This window comes from Mixophyes fleayi, chromosome 2, assembly GCF_038048845.1.
Source record: "Mixophyes fleayi isolate aMixFle1 chromosome 2, aMixFle1.hap1, whole genome shotgun sequence".
NCBI classification, from domain to species: domain Eukaryota; kingdom Metazoa; phylum Chordata; class Amphibia; order Anura; family Limnodynastidae; genus Mixophyes; species Mixophyes fleayi.
The window spans coordinates 306086629-306104653 of NC_134403.1; the positions used below are offsets into that span (position 1 = coordinate 306086629).

The 18025-nt window shown below is 36.9% G+C and overlaps 1 protein-coding gene across 1 annotated transcript in view; it reads right to left on the minus strand.

Annotated features, from left to right (window-relative positions):
• IL1RAPL1 (interleukin 1 receptor accessory protein like 1) overlaps positions 1-18025 on the minus strand; it is a 1105500-nt gene that overhangs the window by 375647 nt on the left and 711828 nt on the right. The window lies entirely within an intron of this gene.

The following is an 18025-nucleotide window of genomic DNA, read 5'->3' on the forward strand; positions in this document are numbered from 1 at the left end:
TGGGGCGGAATTTATGGCCTGAACAAACTTCAGGTCACATAGGTGTTCTTGTTTTTAATGTTTTTAATGCGAAAATGAAGGGGGCCCTACATGTATGTAAATAACCTCATCTATAATACATATTACAATTTTAATATGGTATACAGTGGCGCGTCTTAGCAGCATTATAATCCCCTGGGCAAATCAGTGCTATGGGGCCCTACCTACACATCTACTTATGTACAATTAGTACATGTACAATGTTTTCCTCAAGGTCAAGATATGTATTCACAACAGAAAGATCACATGTATAGATAACAGCTGATACGGAGGTGATAAGTCCACCTAAACGTTTCAATAAAGAGGGTTTGAAGGTTCTGAATAAATCTCCCGGAATAATATACTGAAGAGTTGGCAAACCTATTGGACCCCTATGCTTGTGGGGCCCCCGGGCAACTGCCCAGTGTGCCCGTGCATTAAGATGGCCCTGGGTTAAACTTTACTTAAAACAATGAAGCAAAATAGTCCCTGTCACTTGCCATAATGTCACCACACTCCTCTAACTATGTCACTCTACTTTTACAATACTTTATCGTGGGCAGGGGCAATGTGGAATTATCTCATTCATTTAGAGATGTGCTAATTATCCAAGTACATTTTGCTGCATGTATGAAATGCCTGTGCGATGTTTAAATTACATACATCGCAATTAACAAACAAACTAATAGCAGAGTCCCCCTTTTATTATGATAATAGTCATATGAATTATATGAAGTTAACTGTCTTACTGCCAGGGACAATGTGAGGTTCAAAAAAATAAGTATAAGTCTTCTTTGTATTAACATTTGATTGAAAGATGCACTTTAGTACTAGTTGGGTCATGTAGTAAATGGAAGGTATAATCACTAAAGTGATCCATTACACATACAGTAGATGTCTCCCAAGGGTCAGAAAACACCAGAAATGCTTCAAGAACTAATAATAAAAGCTTCTGCACATACTGAAATGCTGTCTCAAGCAATTTTCATTTATTAAGAGAGCAAAAGTACACCTTTATCCTTTTAATAAATGAATCCAGATTAAGACATCATTCAGTGCCTGAAAAAGCTTTTATTAAAAGGAATGTAATAGACATGGAATTAAGGTCTCAAATGTAACAGACTTTAATGTTGAAGAAACTTAAGATACTAAAGGAATTCAAGAAGAAATAGCCCTGTGACTGGATAAAGTAAATTAAAATTATGTATATAGTTATTATTATTTTTTATTGTTATTATTTTTTCAATGCCAGTGGCACACTTAGGCAGGTTTCCTGCTGTTCAGACCCCTATCCCCTCCTACAATATTTTAATGTTGGATGTAGAAAAACGCTTCTAGTAACCTCCCAGTTAGTATTTGCATTTAATAAACTAAAACACTTTGGACAGAGGTGGAACTGGTGAGCTGTGGGCCCCTGTGCAGGGAAGCGGGGGGGGGGGGCGGGAGTGGGGGCCCCCAGCTTGCTAGTTCCCAGTGCAGTGTGCCCCATTATCTTCATGGGCCCTGGTGCTCCGTACCTGCTGTTTAAAAAGTAGTTCTGCCACTGACTTTTGGCCTGATTCATTAAGGGCACTCAAAATGAACGAATTTCGGCCAAACACAAGTTTATATTCAATTAGAAGTGTATCTGAATATATGACTCTTGTTGAATACTGCTCTAGGTACACTCTGCTTTGACTGACACAATACACATTCTACAATACATATGTGGAATATAAAGTCTCAGCAGAACGCACAGTAAGAAAGGTGTTCAATGATTGTCACCTGTTAATAATGTAATTATTCATGCAAAAACACATTTTACAAGTGCTCATGACTGCTACCTTTGAGATGCCCAAAGCTTCAATAGGATGTTGCTGCATGCATGCAAGCTAGGCACACCCTTACTGTACATTGACTACATGCCTACGCCCATTCCCCTAGCCTAACAGCCCCTGAATTTGTAGACTGTCGTAAGGGTCCTTTGCATTCTAGATAAATTGGATGTTGCTGCAATCACCAGTGTGTGGTCCAGTTTTGGGTATGCGCAGAGCGATATTGTACAAAATATACCACATATCGACATTTACTTTTCTCAATGTATCAAGCCCTTTGTCTGCAGTCTAAGGGCTAGATTTACTAAGCTGCGGGTTTGAAAAAGTGGGGATGTTGCCTATAGCAACCAATCAGATTTTAGCTTTCATTTATTTAGTACCTTCTGCAAAATGACAGCTAGAATCTGATTGGTTGCTATAGGCAACATCCCCACTTTTTCAAACCCGCAGCTTAGTAAATCTAGCCCTAAGACTCATTTTGGTGAGCATCTGTCTATTCTGCCTATATGTAAATTAACTTTCATTTCAACAATGTGGCTGAGATTATTAAACTTACTTATTTGCTGGCTTTAGTGTATTGTTCTCTTGGTACCATTGAGTGGAGAAAGTAAGTTACTTGTGTCCATATGGTTCTTGGCTGATGCGAGTGATGTTAAACACTCATTCATTTTTGTATTTTAATTGGATATTTGCAAAGTATTATATTAATGTGTTAAGATAGTCAAGATGGATTAATAGAAAGTAGGTTATTATTGTGTGTTTTAACATTAATGTGCAGTTGTATGCCTTATTCTTTTTTTCTATCTTGTTTTCATGTAACATGCTTCATTACATTTATAGACATTGTACTTGTCTAATTCTACTATAATTGTAGAAAGTATTATTTATTTTTTGCGTTACTAAGAAATCAAGCATTTGAACACCCTCCTCTAGAAATCCTGCATTTGTCCCTGCAGGTATAGCTATAATTAGTAGGGCCTTTGAGAATGCTTAAGTTATTTTTTTTTAGTAAGTATAGTTTCTAACATTTCAGAAACCCTAAACCCCTTCAAGAAGTCATATGTTTGCCCTTGCAGGCATAACTGTAAATAGTATCTTGTTAGGACCTTGAAAATTGCTTAAGTTATATTCGTTAGTGAAACTGCATTAGAGAAACTATAAAACATTAGCCCCAACAAAAAAACATGATGCCCTGCCTCCCTTCAGCTGACAATGGATATAGGTAAAGATAGATGTTCTTCAACATGACAAATGGCATTTCTCATAATACCTGATGGGCACTTTCATTCTCGAAGTCCAGTGAGTGTGCAAAATATGTCTCTCTGTACAACATAGTTAACTGTGATTTTTCTTTTTGGTATATGGAACAAACCACCCCTGTATTAATAACTACTAATAAATACTAATGAACTGTCGTTGTAAAGGCCAGGTTCAGGGAGTATGTTACTCTGTATGTGTATTTACTATGTAATAAAATGATAGCTCATACCTTGCATTCACTCTTTGACACCCTATGACAGTGGTTCCCAAACTTTTTCAGTTCGCGGCACCTTTAATAATTACCGAGCAGTCCCGTTTTTTAGGTATTTGAGTCAAAATAACGTAATAAGTATTTAGGTCAGGACAGAGATACTTAGTAAGTTGTTTGCAAAAATAATATACATAAATCCAAGGGAAAATAATATTTTTATATTTTTCTTTTCAATTTTATTTCTGTCAAAGAATAATTTATAGCTAATATTAAGAGGAATAGGATCAAACAAAATAAAACAACTGTACAAAAATCATCACACTGTGCCCATTTCACCTTTACACTGTGCCCCTTCATTCACACACTCTGTGCCCCTTCATCCACACACTGTCTGCCCCTCTTCATCCTCACTGTCTGCCCCTCTTCATCCTCACAGTCTGTCCCTCTTCATCCACATACTGTCTGCCCGTCTTCATCCTTACTGGCTGTCCCTCTTCATCCTCACACTTTCTGCCCCACTTCATCCTTACTGTCTGCCCCTCTTCATCCTCACTGTCTGCCCCTCTTCATCCTCACACTGTATGCCCCTCTTCATCCTCACACTGTCTGCTCCTCTTCATCCTCACACTGTGTGCCCCTCTTCATCCACACACTGTATGCCCCTCTTCATCCACACACTGTGTGCACCTCTTTATCCACACACTGTCTGCACCTCTTTATCCACACACTGTCTGCCCCTCTTCATCCTCACTCTCTGCCCCTCTTCATTCTCACACTGTCTGCCCCTCTTCATCCTCACACTGTCTGCCCCTCTTCATCCTCACACTGTCTGCCCCTCTTCATCCTCACACTGTCTGCCCCTCTTCATCCACACACTGTGTGCACCTCTTTATCCACACACTGTCTGCACCTCTTTATCCACACACTGTCTGCCCCTCTTCATCCTCACTGTATGCTCCTCTACATCCTCATACTGTCTGACCCTATTCATCCACACAGTATCTGTCCCTCTTCATCCTTACTGTCTGCCCCTCTTCATCCTCACACTGTCTGCCCCTCTTCATTCTCACACTCTCTGCCCCTCTTCATCCACACACTGTCTGCCTCTCTTCATCCACACACTGTCTGCCCCTCTTCATCCACCCACTGTCTGCCCCTCTTCATCCACACACTGTCTGCCGCTCTTCATCCTCACTGTCTGCCCCTCTTCATCCACACACTGCCTTTCTTCATCCACACACTGTCTGCCCCTCTTCATCCACTCACTGTCTGCCCCTCTTCCTTTCACCTTCCCCTCTGTTACTTTACTTACCATACTTGGCCTTCTTTCTTCTATTTCTTCTGTCTTCTCTTCTATCTTCTTACCAATGCGGCTTCGCCCGGGAGCCTGCATCCTCCCCTCTCCTGCCACTTTTCACTGAATATGTCGGGCATGATGATGTCACACCTGACATTCAGTGAGAAGCGAGGGAGGAGGATGCTGGGTCCCGGGCACCGTCGGATTGGTAAGTTGTTTTTTGGATTTTTTTGTCCCCTGGCTGCGGCACAACTGTGACAGTGCCGCGGCACCCCTGGGAGCCATGGCGCACACTTTGGGAACCACTGCCCTGTGATATTTCACATGAGTTTTGGCAGCAGATATGGCTCTGCACATTACTCTTTGGTACTTGATATAGCTCTCTTTGGAGCTTGCTGCTTACTAAACTAAGCTGAACCCAGTAGCTGCAGTGAACATATAGCAGGGCAGGTTAAGTGAGACAATTATTTTGCCACAATCATTGAGCATAAAAGTAATTATATTAGAAATAGATTCTGCTATTACAATTTTCACATTCTGTAGCTAAATAACATGGAAACCAAACGTGGTCATGTCTTAAATAATAAAATAGTTTGGACATCTAAGTCTCTGAAACGTTTACTATTTTAAATGCATACCAATGACGTCTACATCAGTTACATCACTAGGACAACTTTTGACTTACGTGAAACTTCTCTGAATGGAATTTGACCTTTTGGTCTTTAAACAGGACATTACTTATTTTTTATATGATGTGCTAAAATGCACAACACTTCTATACTTCAAAATGTCACAGTTATTTATACATCAAAAAGTATACTGAAGCCATGCTGGCTTTAGCAACATCAATGCAAACTTGCTTTTACTTTATTTATCTTTATCTTCTGTTTTAAATTTCGGGTTATTTGACTTGTGAAATATGATACATTTCAATTTTTCTCCTCTTTTATCAAACATAATATACTTATTTATAGTAACATGTTGTAATTATTGAAGGAAAATATTTATATGACTATAAATAAACAGGTTATTGTAAAGACAAAAAACATCAAAGGATAATAGTATAACTAAAACTTCTACCTGGTATCCCTCCAATCTGGCAGGACTTCCAAGAGCTCTGAAAGTACAATGATGCATTTGTCTGCCCTTCTAGGGCAGGATTCTTCAAACACAAACCCTGCTAGCGCACTTTCCCAGGAATTTCCCATTTGCATGAGCAGGATGGTCACAGAAAACAAAACCACTGTCTGTTTGTAACAGGCAACTAGTAGTAGGAGAAAGGAAAGTATCGATGAACTGTTGGAGCCTTCAGATGACCCACCAGATTCTGTAGTAGAGGAATACATTATTGAATTATATCCAAAACTAAATTATCAATTTTCTGCTGTTATTGAAATCACTGTTTATTTACCAAATCAATAATTGGAAGAGTTTAGGGAAATTTAGAAGTTAATATTTAGCTGCATCCATCAAACACAAAAAAAGTGAAAAGTCAAAATTCACATGCCATTCAGAACCCATGATGAACTCTCTTGTTCATTTCTAAAATATGCTATATCGAATGCCAAAAAAGGAATATTTAGAAGTTGATTCTTAAAAAAATACACACTACAGGTTTTTCACCCAACTATCAGGCCAATTACATGATAAACGACTGTTAGGTCCGACATCGCATTATTGTGTATGCTGCAACAATCATTTTTTATCATACCAAAGCACCTCGTATTGTTTGATTTCATTTTATAAACTGATTAATATTACTATAAATGATGGAACAATGTCATGCCAATGTCATGCCAATTCTGCATTGTGTACGTACTCATGATCGTCTGGTCAGCAATTCTTCCTATAGTTCCTCCAACAGCGGATGCCTTACTGGGCATGTATAATTAAATTCATAATGTTGTCTCTTACGTTTCCCACGTGCTGTGTTGTCTAAACGAGAAGCACATGGATGTAGTTTATAAAATATATGGACAAGGCCACCTGTGTACACTCTGCGTCTCTACCACAGCACATGTAAAGTGGACAAAAGAGAATTCATCAAGAAATGTAAGCACATGTACATATATGTATATAACATCTAAAAAGTGTTATGTGCAATTCCCCCCGAAGTAGCAGAGCATTAAGCCTATTACCGTCATTACGGTAAATTTAACCTGGCTTTCTGCTCGCAGCTCAGGGAGCTGCGAGCAAAAAGCCAGCATTGAATCTACCATAATAATGGTATTAAAGAGCATTATTACCATAATAATGGTAAGAGTGCACAGGCTGCTTTACTTTTTGCAGTAACGCAGCCAATCGAATTCCCCCTATGTGTATTTAAGTTTCCCCTATCCAACAGGCATATATATATATATATATATAGTTTTATTCTTGCACCTATTATGGCCATTATCAAGTCCATAAGTTCAGTACACCTGTGTACACCCTGCGTAGTGCTGAAGCATCAGGCAAGTGTTTTGGCCTCTATTTCAGGCTTATTAAACAATTTTACCAAACAAACCAGAATGTTGTTTCCAAAAAAAAAAAATTCACAAATATTTATGTTAACTGGCTGTAAAATATGATTTTCCCACACGACATATCTGCATAATCACTAAAAACTATACATCATTTATATAAACTATTTTTAAATATACCTATCTGTACATTCATTTATGTGTATATGTATATATGATCTGCTTGGGTTATGTAAAAACAAATGTTTAAAATTGCCATTTACGGCCTCCATGTGGGACCATTTTAAGTACGCATGCTGTACAAAGGGTACATCGTGGGTGCTCTGCTCTGGTCCTATGTATAGGCCTTAATAAAAGGGAATTCTAAATTTTTGCTTTTACATCATAGCAACATTATTATTTAACCTCCATTATATCAGCAATCATTGTTTAACCACAGTTGAACTGTATACTAATTACAATGATATAACAATTGTACAGTTGTGAACGGATTTGACAAAAGTACACTAAACTCAAAACAGAACACAGGAATAAATGGTGACGATAATATTTCCTGTTTCTGGATGTATGTTTGTGTGTGTTGTGTGCGCTGAGGTTTAGCCCTTTATTTTAATTACTTTAGAATGTTGCTGCAGGGATAACATATACCTGTACAGGGTGTTCGGAGTCAAGATAATTTGAGCTCATGGTTATGACAGATGAAAAACACAGATCTGATGGTAACACCTAGATTCTAGATGTTAGATTTATATAGATTGGGGTTGATATACACCAATTCTACCTTCTGTATTCTCTAGTTTTCTTATTACCTACAATATTGCTTATTTCCCACCCCTTTGATTGGATGCTATTTAGTAGACAAAAACTTGGTGAATTGAGATTCCCAACAGGGGACCGTGTCTTGGTCTCTGTCTAGATATTGGTCCTAGATAGGTGATCAGCTTGCTGAGCATTACCTTTTTATTCACTTTAGGTAAATCCTGTTCAAGCAGCCTGAACAATCCCTTTTGTACCCTGATCTACACTTAGACTATAGGGATAGTGAACTGAAATTCAAGTTACAAGTTAATCTGAGATCCAAGAGGGAGGCTACAGGTTTCAGCAATGTGCAGAGCCATGTTTAGACCAAAAGCATTGGCTGGCATGCTGGGAACAATAGTGCACCATATCTGATACTTCTTGTTTGGCTGCTGAGAGACTGCTGAGACAGGGTCCCTGAGCAGAGGGACGCAATCCCAGGTGCCTATAAAAGTGTTGCCCACCTGGTCAGAAAAAGAGAGCCTGGAAGATAGAGAGACAGTGTGGGCTGAGTGAGAGAGACAATCCCCAAGTCACCTGTGTCACCTCAAGTATTAAACTGGGTATTAAACTTACATGTGCAAGGGCTGTCTTACATTATAACCCCAAAGAGCCTGAAAAGAAGTAGAGAGAAATGAGCTAACTCGAGAAAACCCAGGACAAGAGGTAGGTGTCTGTGAGAAATTACCTACACCACAGCACACAAATGTATGTGGCTACACTTATATAAAATCAGTTCCATCAGTACTCCTAAGTATCTTGGGAATATATATAATAGCTTATAACTAAAAAAAGTGATGCTACATAAAACTTCTGTTGAAAAAGTATATATAGATTAAAAGTAAAGTAATTACTGAAATGCAGATTTACTACTGAGATCACATTACTGAGTACTGAAAGGACTGTTATGGTTGGGCCCCTTATTTGTATAACTCCAAAAAACAGGTATCTGTAACACGAAATGTCCTCACTCACATAAAATATATTCAATCTTTCTATGTGTGCTGTAAAACAGTTATGAGAGTCTAATTCAACCAATTATATTTAAATGTATGTCTATTTTTAGTCTAAAATTTAGGGAAATAACTAATGCATGTTAAAATTGAGTTCAAACCTAAGAGTTGTGGAACATTTTGCCAATCTATGAATACATTGCTGGTAAGTATATCCTTAGACATAAACTCCCATTAATGATTTGACCTCTTTTTTGGTCTACAGTGTTTAAGTTTAATAATTGGATAAAAGTGGTAATCAATATTTTCTGTACACTAATATCAGTTGCGATGCGATTAGTACGCAATTGAATAATTATTTTACCAAATAACAACATGCAAGTAAGTTTAAATTATTTCTTTTAGTTGATATAAAATATAATGTGGTTAAAAAGCTAATTAATGTTTCCAGCATATTAATTACATCAAATTTGTCTCATTTTGTTCGCAATCATGCATGAGATCATTTCCAGTATTATTTATGTAGCATTTGCACATTGCGAACTCTAGTTATAAATAATATTAGTTTTCATATAACAAATAGCAACTTCAGAGAGGTCATAAAAGAACCAGCTAATACAGGTCTATAGGTGTGAGCCTGAGGCGGGACATCTGACTATCTCAAGGAACAATGACCAGAGGAGTCAACCAATGGGACATCAAGTTCTTGGGGGGTCATGACCCATTGACCCATGAATGTGGAGCTTAACACTGTAACTGTGTATCTTATGATGACACTGCTTTTTACAAACTGTAGAGTGTTTAAATTCTTCACCTCTGGCTTTGGAAACCAGAGCGTTCTGATAGAAGCTTCAGTTAGTGATAACAGCGCAAGCATATGCATGCCCAATTTTGCCTTGTAAAACTTTGCAAATAAAACCTATGTGCTTTGGAACCACAGCGAACACATCGGAGAATCTTTATTTTATACAATACTACAGACATAACAACAGCTCTACAAAAGTAGAACAGTAGTTATCTATCCTCCAGCAACCACTTCATCAGCATAATTTAATTTATTTCATATTTCCCAGCACTTGAGTATAATTAGCAATAATTATCCTGTAAATGAATGGAGTAAGAGGTGTAACACTATCCTTCCTTTTCTAAAAGGTTTAAGCCTTTAATCAGTGAATTCTTCAGAGGTCAAACTCACATTGCATTATCCTCCTTATAGTATAAAGTCTAAATATTTCAGATGGAGCGTCTTCCTATTGGCTAGGTAGCTCCACATTTAACTAGTAAGCAATGTTATAGTTATGGATAATGTCTCCTACGGCCCTAAATACCTGTATTGGTCAAGAGAACAACCATATAAAAAAATAAGCAACAATTTAGCTGTAGGTCAGGCTAACGTAACCTGTAAACATTCAAGTCTGTGCAATGGCATTCTTTTGTTTATCATCTGCATACCAATAATGCCATCAACAAATAATAGCAATAATGAGAATGATAATAACATGTTAACCATTGCGTATATTGAAATAAATGTTATCTGCTGAAAACAGAAGCCTTACCTAACCATCATTCTAGAAGTATTTTATGTATTAGTAAATAGTAAACTAAAGAATAAACAGTATGCTAATGCACCTAGTTGAATTACAGTCACTGTTTTCTGTTGATAGCTGCAGAGAAATACAAATTAATATATTTTTTTTAAGTCCAACAGCATGCTTAACATAGGTCATCTATCTACTGTATAGTTGTGGAGAATAAATGCATCTAGATCCTGCATATTACACAAAAAGAGAACACATTCTATGTATTTTGGAAAATATAAGACTGCATTGCAAATCATGTTTATTTGCCAATTGCCTGAATGCCTTTAGGAACTTGCAATCTAATATGGTACAATTTCAAAGGAGAGATGGAATGATTTGCGGATAGTTAAACTGATTTATATTATATCTGATCTCTTAGTTTATAATCTCATTATGCTCTACATAGCCCGGCAGGATGCTTCTCCGTGACAAACTCCCTTGAAGTTTGAAACTAAAAGAAACATATTAAGTAACCACAAAATGCAGTTGTAATATTAAAATCAAACAATATTTAACACAATTTATATGTACAAGTATATGTCTTCCAGATTTTGCTAGGCAGATAGAACAATAACCTGATGCTCTACTAATTTTCTGAAAAGCACAGGGTCACCTCCTAGCCACCGTGTCAGTGGCGGCAATGGGAATAAGTGGAGCTGTCATCCTACATATCTCTTTGTACTATGGAAATGTGTCTGTTAGAGGTCCATGAGGGATCCATAAGGTGCAGTCAAAGAGGAATGCAAGCAAAACAAGATCTTAAATATAATAAAGTAAATAAATAAAATACAAAATTCTCTACATTTCCTTTGACTCTTTAGTTTTTCCTTCATCAATATATCCCCTTCTTTCCCCTTTTTTCACATTGTTTTTTTTCTTTCTCACTTTTAATCGGGGTCTCTTATAAAAAATAAATCAAATCAGACACAAAGGAATTGGTGGAAACTATTTCATAGTATATTTTACTTTATTGGTTGCAGAGCTCAACCAATCAGTGCTTGGAGCAGGATTTACATAAAACACAATTTCTTCAAGACCAAATGTTGAGAAACGGACAAGACACTGAACCTTACATAGAACACAGATCTGCGATTTCAATTTAAGAATATATTGAAAAGTAGATGTTTCATTTTACTTTTTTGGAGGATAGATTACCATCAAGAGTTAGACACATTGCCTTGTCTATATTCTAGTCTTTTTGTTTGTTTTACATGATACAAGTTATATACTTCTTGGAGCCACTATGACTGAGTGACCAGTGTACGTTACCAAATCCACCAACATATAATACCAAATTCCACAATGGTGGGTTTTAAATTAAGCAGTGGCACAGGAGCTGAGTAAATTTGGGTTTTGATATGCAAACATTTCAGTATAATCTTTATTAGATGCCCAGCAACATTGTGGGGTAAATGTATCAAGCTGAGAGTTTTCCGGCGGGTTTGAAAAATCAATCAGATTCTAGCTATCATTTATTTAGTACATTCTACAAAATGACAGCTAGAATCTGATTGGTTGCTATAGGCAACATCTCCACTTTTCAAGCTCGCCGGAAAACTCTCAGCTTGATACATTTACCCCTGTGTGTGTGAAAAAGAGCCATATCTGTGCAAGAAAGCCTATTGTGGGTTTGACTGTGATACTGTGGTGATGCACTATAACCCGATCAGTAAGAGATCTTAGTAGGAGGTTTAGTGCTTGATTTTTTTCCATATAACATGGATAATTCAGTGAAATATCTCTTACTTGCATAATGTCCTCTAGTGGTTAGAAATGCTGTCTAAGTCCTTACTTTACCTGTTAATTCATTCAATCTCCTATAATATTCACATTATATATAGCAACATTAAGCTATTTAACTGGTAGCTATAGCGAAATAAACTTTAAAAGTATCCCTGAAGCAAATGTAAAATGCTTAACATTCTAGTTCAGTATTTAATTATTAATTTAGACACATTTCTGTACTAATTAAATATAGAAATGCTTCAAGAATATTAGATAATTGTAAAAAAAGAATTCTCTTAAAACAATGTCAACTGTCAACATCATAATAAAATGGATGAGACCCTTTACAAGAATAACAGCAAAAATTAATTTAGGATTTTCTATCATGTTTAAGCAGGTTTAAAGGAAAAACTTATCTGCAAATTCACATGGTGAAGATGAGACAGACCTAATTACATTAACAATGAACAAGTTATGCAGAGGTAAAATGTCCATAAGAACAATTGCCCATATCTTTAAACACTAATTCAAAAGCAGTTAGTGAAGTGTAGAGTGGGACATTGTGAATATGTGTAGCAATAACATGTCTGAGAGCTCCTAAGTATTCTTCATACTTATACTGATAAGCAATTTAATAACTCTTATTGGAAATATGTGAATACTAAACTGCGCGTTCATATTCATGGCATCAAGCAAATGGTTACAGAAAGGACTGAAAATTCTGAAACCTGCTAGACTTTCATCATGAAAGATGACTTTGTAACATGGCGCAGTGGTATTACTTTGCTCAGTGCCCTTCTTTCTGGTGTCAGGTCTCTGCTTAGGTGTTGTTCAACCGGGACATATGGCTGAACATCAGCTTTGTGTTTACTGATGTGGGTTTGCTCAGGTATGGCCAATGTACCTTATGTCAGAGCACCAGATATTTTTTGTTATTTATGAGATACCATATTAAAGGTTACCTAACTACCCCTTACTGACCTGGCTGTTCCTGACCTTTTCTCTATCTGACCTCTGATCAAAAATTGACCACCAGTTACTGATCTGACCTGTTTATGATCACCAGACCTTAATATTTGTTTCCAAGCTCTGCATCTGTGCGTCCCATTCTGAGTTTTTTCCTTCCTCAGACTTTGCCTATGTCTTGCCCAATTGTCTTCTATTCCTCTGGGTGTCTTGCTCTAAAGCTCATTATGGGGACTCTGGCAAAGACTGTACACTCATTAGAATCTGCACCCAGGGGAGTTAACACCAGCAATTAGCAGCAAGGTTGGTTCAATAATTGTCTGTGACAAACTATAACGAAGATATGCATGGGCATACTACCTTGAATATCCACACCAAAAAAATATATATTTATTGACTTTTTTTTCCAAGTAGGACCTATGAAGATCTGTTGAGTCTACTAAGTCTATGTTTATAAAAATATGATTTGTTTGAAAGAGAGTTGTGATATATTTTCAAAATATTTATATGTTCTAGACATCCAAGCCATGACCAATGAATATAGGTAAGTGAATTGATTCAGCCATTTCTGAAAAGCAGAGGAATTTCAGTAATTCGCAATTCAATTGACAAATCCGCAATTCAATTGACAAATCCAAATTAACTCAAAAAGTTCCACAAATACTCCTGGAGAATCAGGCAAATTATAGTGCATTGAAAGTAAAGAATCCAATCAACGAGGATCAACAAATATCACATGTCTATAGCCTTATAAATGGAGCTTACAGCTCTTGCAGCACTCGTTCTTCCTGGACTGCTCTAGAGGAAGAGATCTGTGAATGCACTATTTTGTGATTTGTGAGTTGTCAATGGCCTGACATCAGACTATTCTAAGATTCATGTTCGCTTCTATACACTATATACTTGGTATATTTATACCTTACTTAAATAGCCATGCTGTTACTCACAATCTATTGAATTTCAATTAATTTGTGCAGGTTTTTTCCACATATGCACATATTCACACTCACCTTTTTAGATTATCCATTACTATAGCTACTATAAATTAACTCTTGTTTCTGTACTTGTCATTACCTATATAGGTGTTCAAATACTCCAACAATACATTCCATGATATCTCAACTGGTGTATTTTTGCCCGCACAAAAAAAACATTTTTTCTGAACTTGTCTCTATCACTAGTCAGGCTATCCATCTCATCTAATTGAAGCTCCTCTTGTATTGTACATACTTTATAAAGAATGATGACTTGCATGAAGAAAGGAAAACTACCATCCCAAACAAATGTGACAATCTTTGCTTAAACCAAAATGGTGGTTTTGTAGATATGTGGCAAATACATTTAGTTGAACAGTTCCACTGAGAAGGAATGACACAGAATAAATGATCATTTACATACATCCCATTCTTAAAGCTAATCAAATGACAATGAAAATTTACCAACAAGCAGTAAGATTAAGTGGGGAAAAAGGCAAATTTGCTCAGACACCCTCACCTCGCTAGCTACCTTGTACAAGAAAAGAAGCAATGCTAATGTGAATGGTAATGAAGCAAAGAAACATAGTGCAGATGCATCCTCTTCTTCATCCAACTTATTTTTAATAAAAAAAAAAACCTAATAAGTGGCAAACATTTGTCAGTTGTGCATAATACAAAGCAATCTCTGATTGCAAATTCTAGTAACATAGCCTTTCATAATTAAATGACATTTGACAACCTATTTTCAGAAATTGGTTGCAACGTTGTATCAAGTTGTTATGGTGAAGAGGAAACAGCCATGCAACTAGTTCCAGTTGTGATTCAGCAGGCACATGAAAAATACAAACAAAATTGTCTGCCCCACCAACTCCATCTGAGAAGCATAACTCTTTCCATCCTGCCCTACCTAAAAAAATATTTATACTGTGAAGGAAAGCATAATTTATCATGGTCTACATTACACCAATAAACACAATACTAGACAGTACCACTGCTGATAATTTTCCTTCACCTACAACCTACTAAAAAATTCCACTGCCAGTCAAGTGATATGGATAACATGGCAGTGATCATTCTCTAGATTGTAAGCTCTCATGAGCAGGGCCCTTTCTACCCTCCGTCCCATATTTGAACTTCTTTCATTAACCTTACATATCTTTATTTTCTGTGCAATTTGTACTTTGTACGATTTATAATTCTGAATTTCCAGCACTGTGGAGCTTTTTGGTGCCCTACAAACAAACAATGATGATGGTGATGATGATGATATGCAGAAAAGGTCAGTGAAGGTCACCAAGGAACAAAGCTAGAAAATAAACCCTAATGCAACTTATGAAAGGCATCATAGTTTATTCTGGGAGGAACTCACATGACTAGGCAAACTAGAAAACACTTCCAAAAACAGAAATTAACATGTTAATTGTAGATGTAGTGTTACTGTTCTTACTTACGATGATGTCAACTGAAGCTCTCTAATTGTTGATTGGTTGTTGTGGTTCAATACAAATTTTTAGCCATGTTATTCCTGGAAGTATATTTGGTAGCAAATAAAAGCATCAGCGTATATATAACAATTTATAGTAAAAGTTAATTGCATGGTATACACTTGCAATGTATTTGTAAGTCTAAGCAATTTTTCCTTAAGCAATACAAAAAGCTTATTAGATTCTGTTTTGTACATCAAAGTAAAGATTTATCTCTGGATTTTGAGTGGTATCAGTAGGCAAGCAACACTAGTTTCTTCAGTAATATCACAAGGGATGTGTAAGTTAGTTTATGTCTCAAACAACACATATATATGTGAGAGGGAAGAATGATTTACCATATAACACATTTTTCCTGAGCATATTTGCTTGTTCCAAATGGTAAACAAGGAATAATGACAGCAAGTATGGTGTGGTGCCAAGTATGAACATATACTGGAGTGATATGCTCAAAAATAAAATAAGCATGGCTTAAAGGAACAGTATACATATATAGACATATTGCCATAGGACATTATTATTATTATTATTATCCTTGACTTATAAGGCGCCACAAAGGGTCCACAGCGCCGTACATTACATTTACAGAAAACAGAGAACAAAGACACAACATGATACAGAAAGAACAAAATATATCGAAACACAGGTGACAGGGTAAAGCAAATCAGATTTTTTCTGGGACAGATAGTGAAAGGGATGGTAGAAATCAGCAAGTAGGGCCAAAGCTTAAAAAACAGGGAAAACAGAGCTAGCGAAGCAGGCCAAGAGGTACAAAGAGTGATGGAATAGTAGAAGGAGCACACGAGGAAAGAGAGCCCTGCTCATGAGAGCTTACATCCTAAAGGGAAGGGGGAGACACAAATAGGGGGAGAGAGCCAGGACAAGGAAGTTAGGACATAATCCCATTAAAGGAGAAAAACTTAATTAATTGAATGAAGTAATGTAGCATTTTTGCAGTCACAAATGCAATATCTGATGAAACATGTACACACACATCAGTGCCCTGCCTTGCTGTGTACTGAGAGACGACATAAGCGTGTATATGAAGCCACGAGTAGCCCTGCAATGAATTTATAGTAAACTGCATGGTGAGTGAAAGATTTTCCAGGACAATAGAAATTCTTGTTTGCTGAGATTTATGGAGGAAGTACAGTTGTTTAAGATAAACAGTGCAATGAAGGGACTACCATACAGCATTTTTATTGCACCGTTTCTAATACATAAGGCTATGTATATACGGACGCTTCAAAAGCAAGGGGATGGAAAGTGCCACCTTTATACCATTGGAGCCTATAAGACACCTTTGGCACCCTAAGCCCAATCCAGGGCAGACACTACCGGTACATTACACTCATTCAGTGTTTTAATGTCCATGGTGCACATGGAAAACCGCCACTACAACTCCTTCATGTCAAAGTTATGTTGCTTGTCTATGATGTCACAGCCAAGCACCACACTCCCAGTCTGAGGAGTAGAGGATGCCGTCCCCACCACCTCACTGTTAAAGTAAGAAGCAATCGGGGTATGGCTGCAACTCCGAAGAGGGGATGTTGTATCTTCCAAGTAAAGTGTGGGTGGTGCTGCCTTGGGTACCCCCAGGACTTGGAGTTTTAGGCCTGTAAGATATATAAGGCTAGATTTACTAAGCTGCGGGTTTGAAAAAGTGGGGATGCTGCCTATAGCAACCAATCAGATTCTAGCTGTCATTGTGTAGAAAGCACTAAATAAATGAAAGCTAGAATCTGATTTGTTGCTATAGGCAATATCCTCATTTTTTCAAACCCGCAGCTTACTAAATCTAGCCCTAAGTCTTACATTTTTCTAAGTAGTAGTTGTAAGAATTGGCATCCTCCCTACCATCCTTCCCTTATTGGTCTTACCTAGTTTCTCTTTTATTAGTCCTATTGATTTTACAACGAAAAATGTTAAAGATAAGGGTGAGAAAGGAAATTACAAACAAAAATATATACATTATAGATTGTGACAGATGTCATACGCAGTAGACGTTGGAAGAAACAAAATTAAACTAAGAGGATATTTACCTTATCTGTACTTATAAACTTATAGCAAACGGTATTAATTTAAAAATATAATTTCAAAAAACTTTTGCTTTTTCACTGTAATGAATCTCTTTTCTGATATAAATGTTGTTGAAAATGTGCTGCAATCAATATTTACCTGCTTGTTTCTGCAAAGTGCTAAATCAAATGTAATTTGTTTTGTTTAGTGTCAACACTTAAACACGTTCCCTTTGGCTTCTCTGTAAGTAAAATAGCAAAAGGTTTGTTGACATACATTTATGCTATAAACTGGTACAGATGAGTGTTTTAATTGCATTGCTCATAGCACTGCTTGAAAGATTGATTGAGTAGTCGTTTTCATCATTGTTCTCAAGTTCAAACTGGAGTTGGTCTGCCATGGTTTAGAGATGTTCAAAGTTTGATTGAGTTTCGTTGGTTCAACGGTCATCAACATGTTTA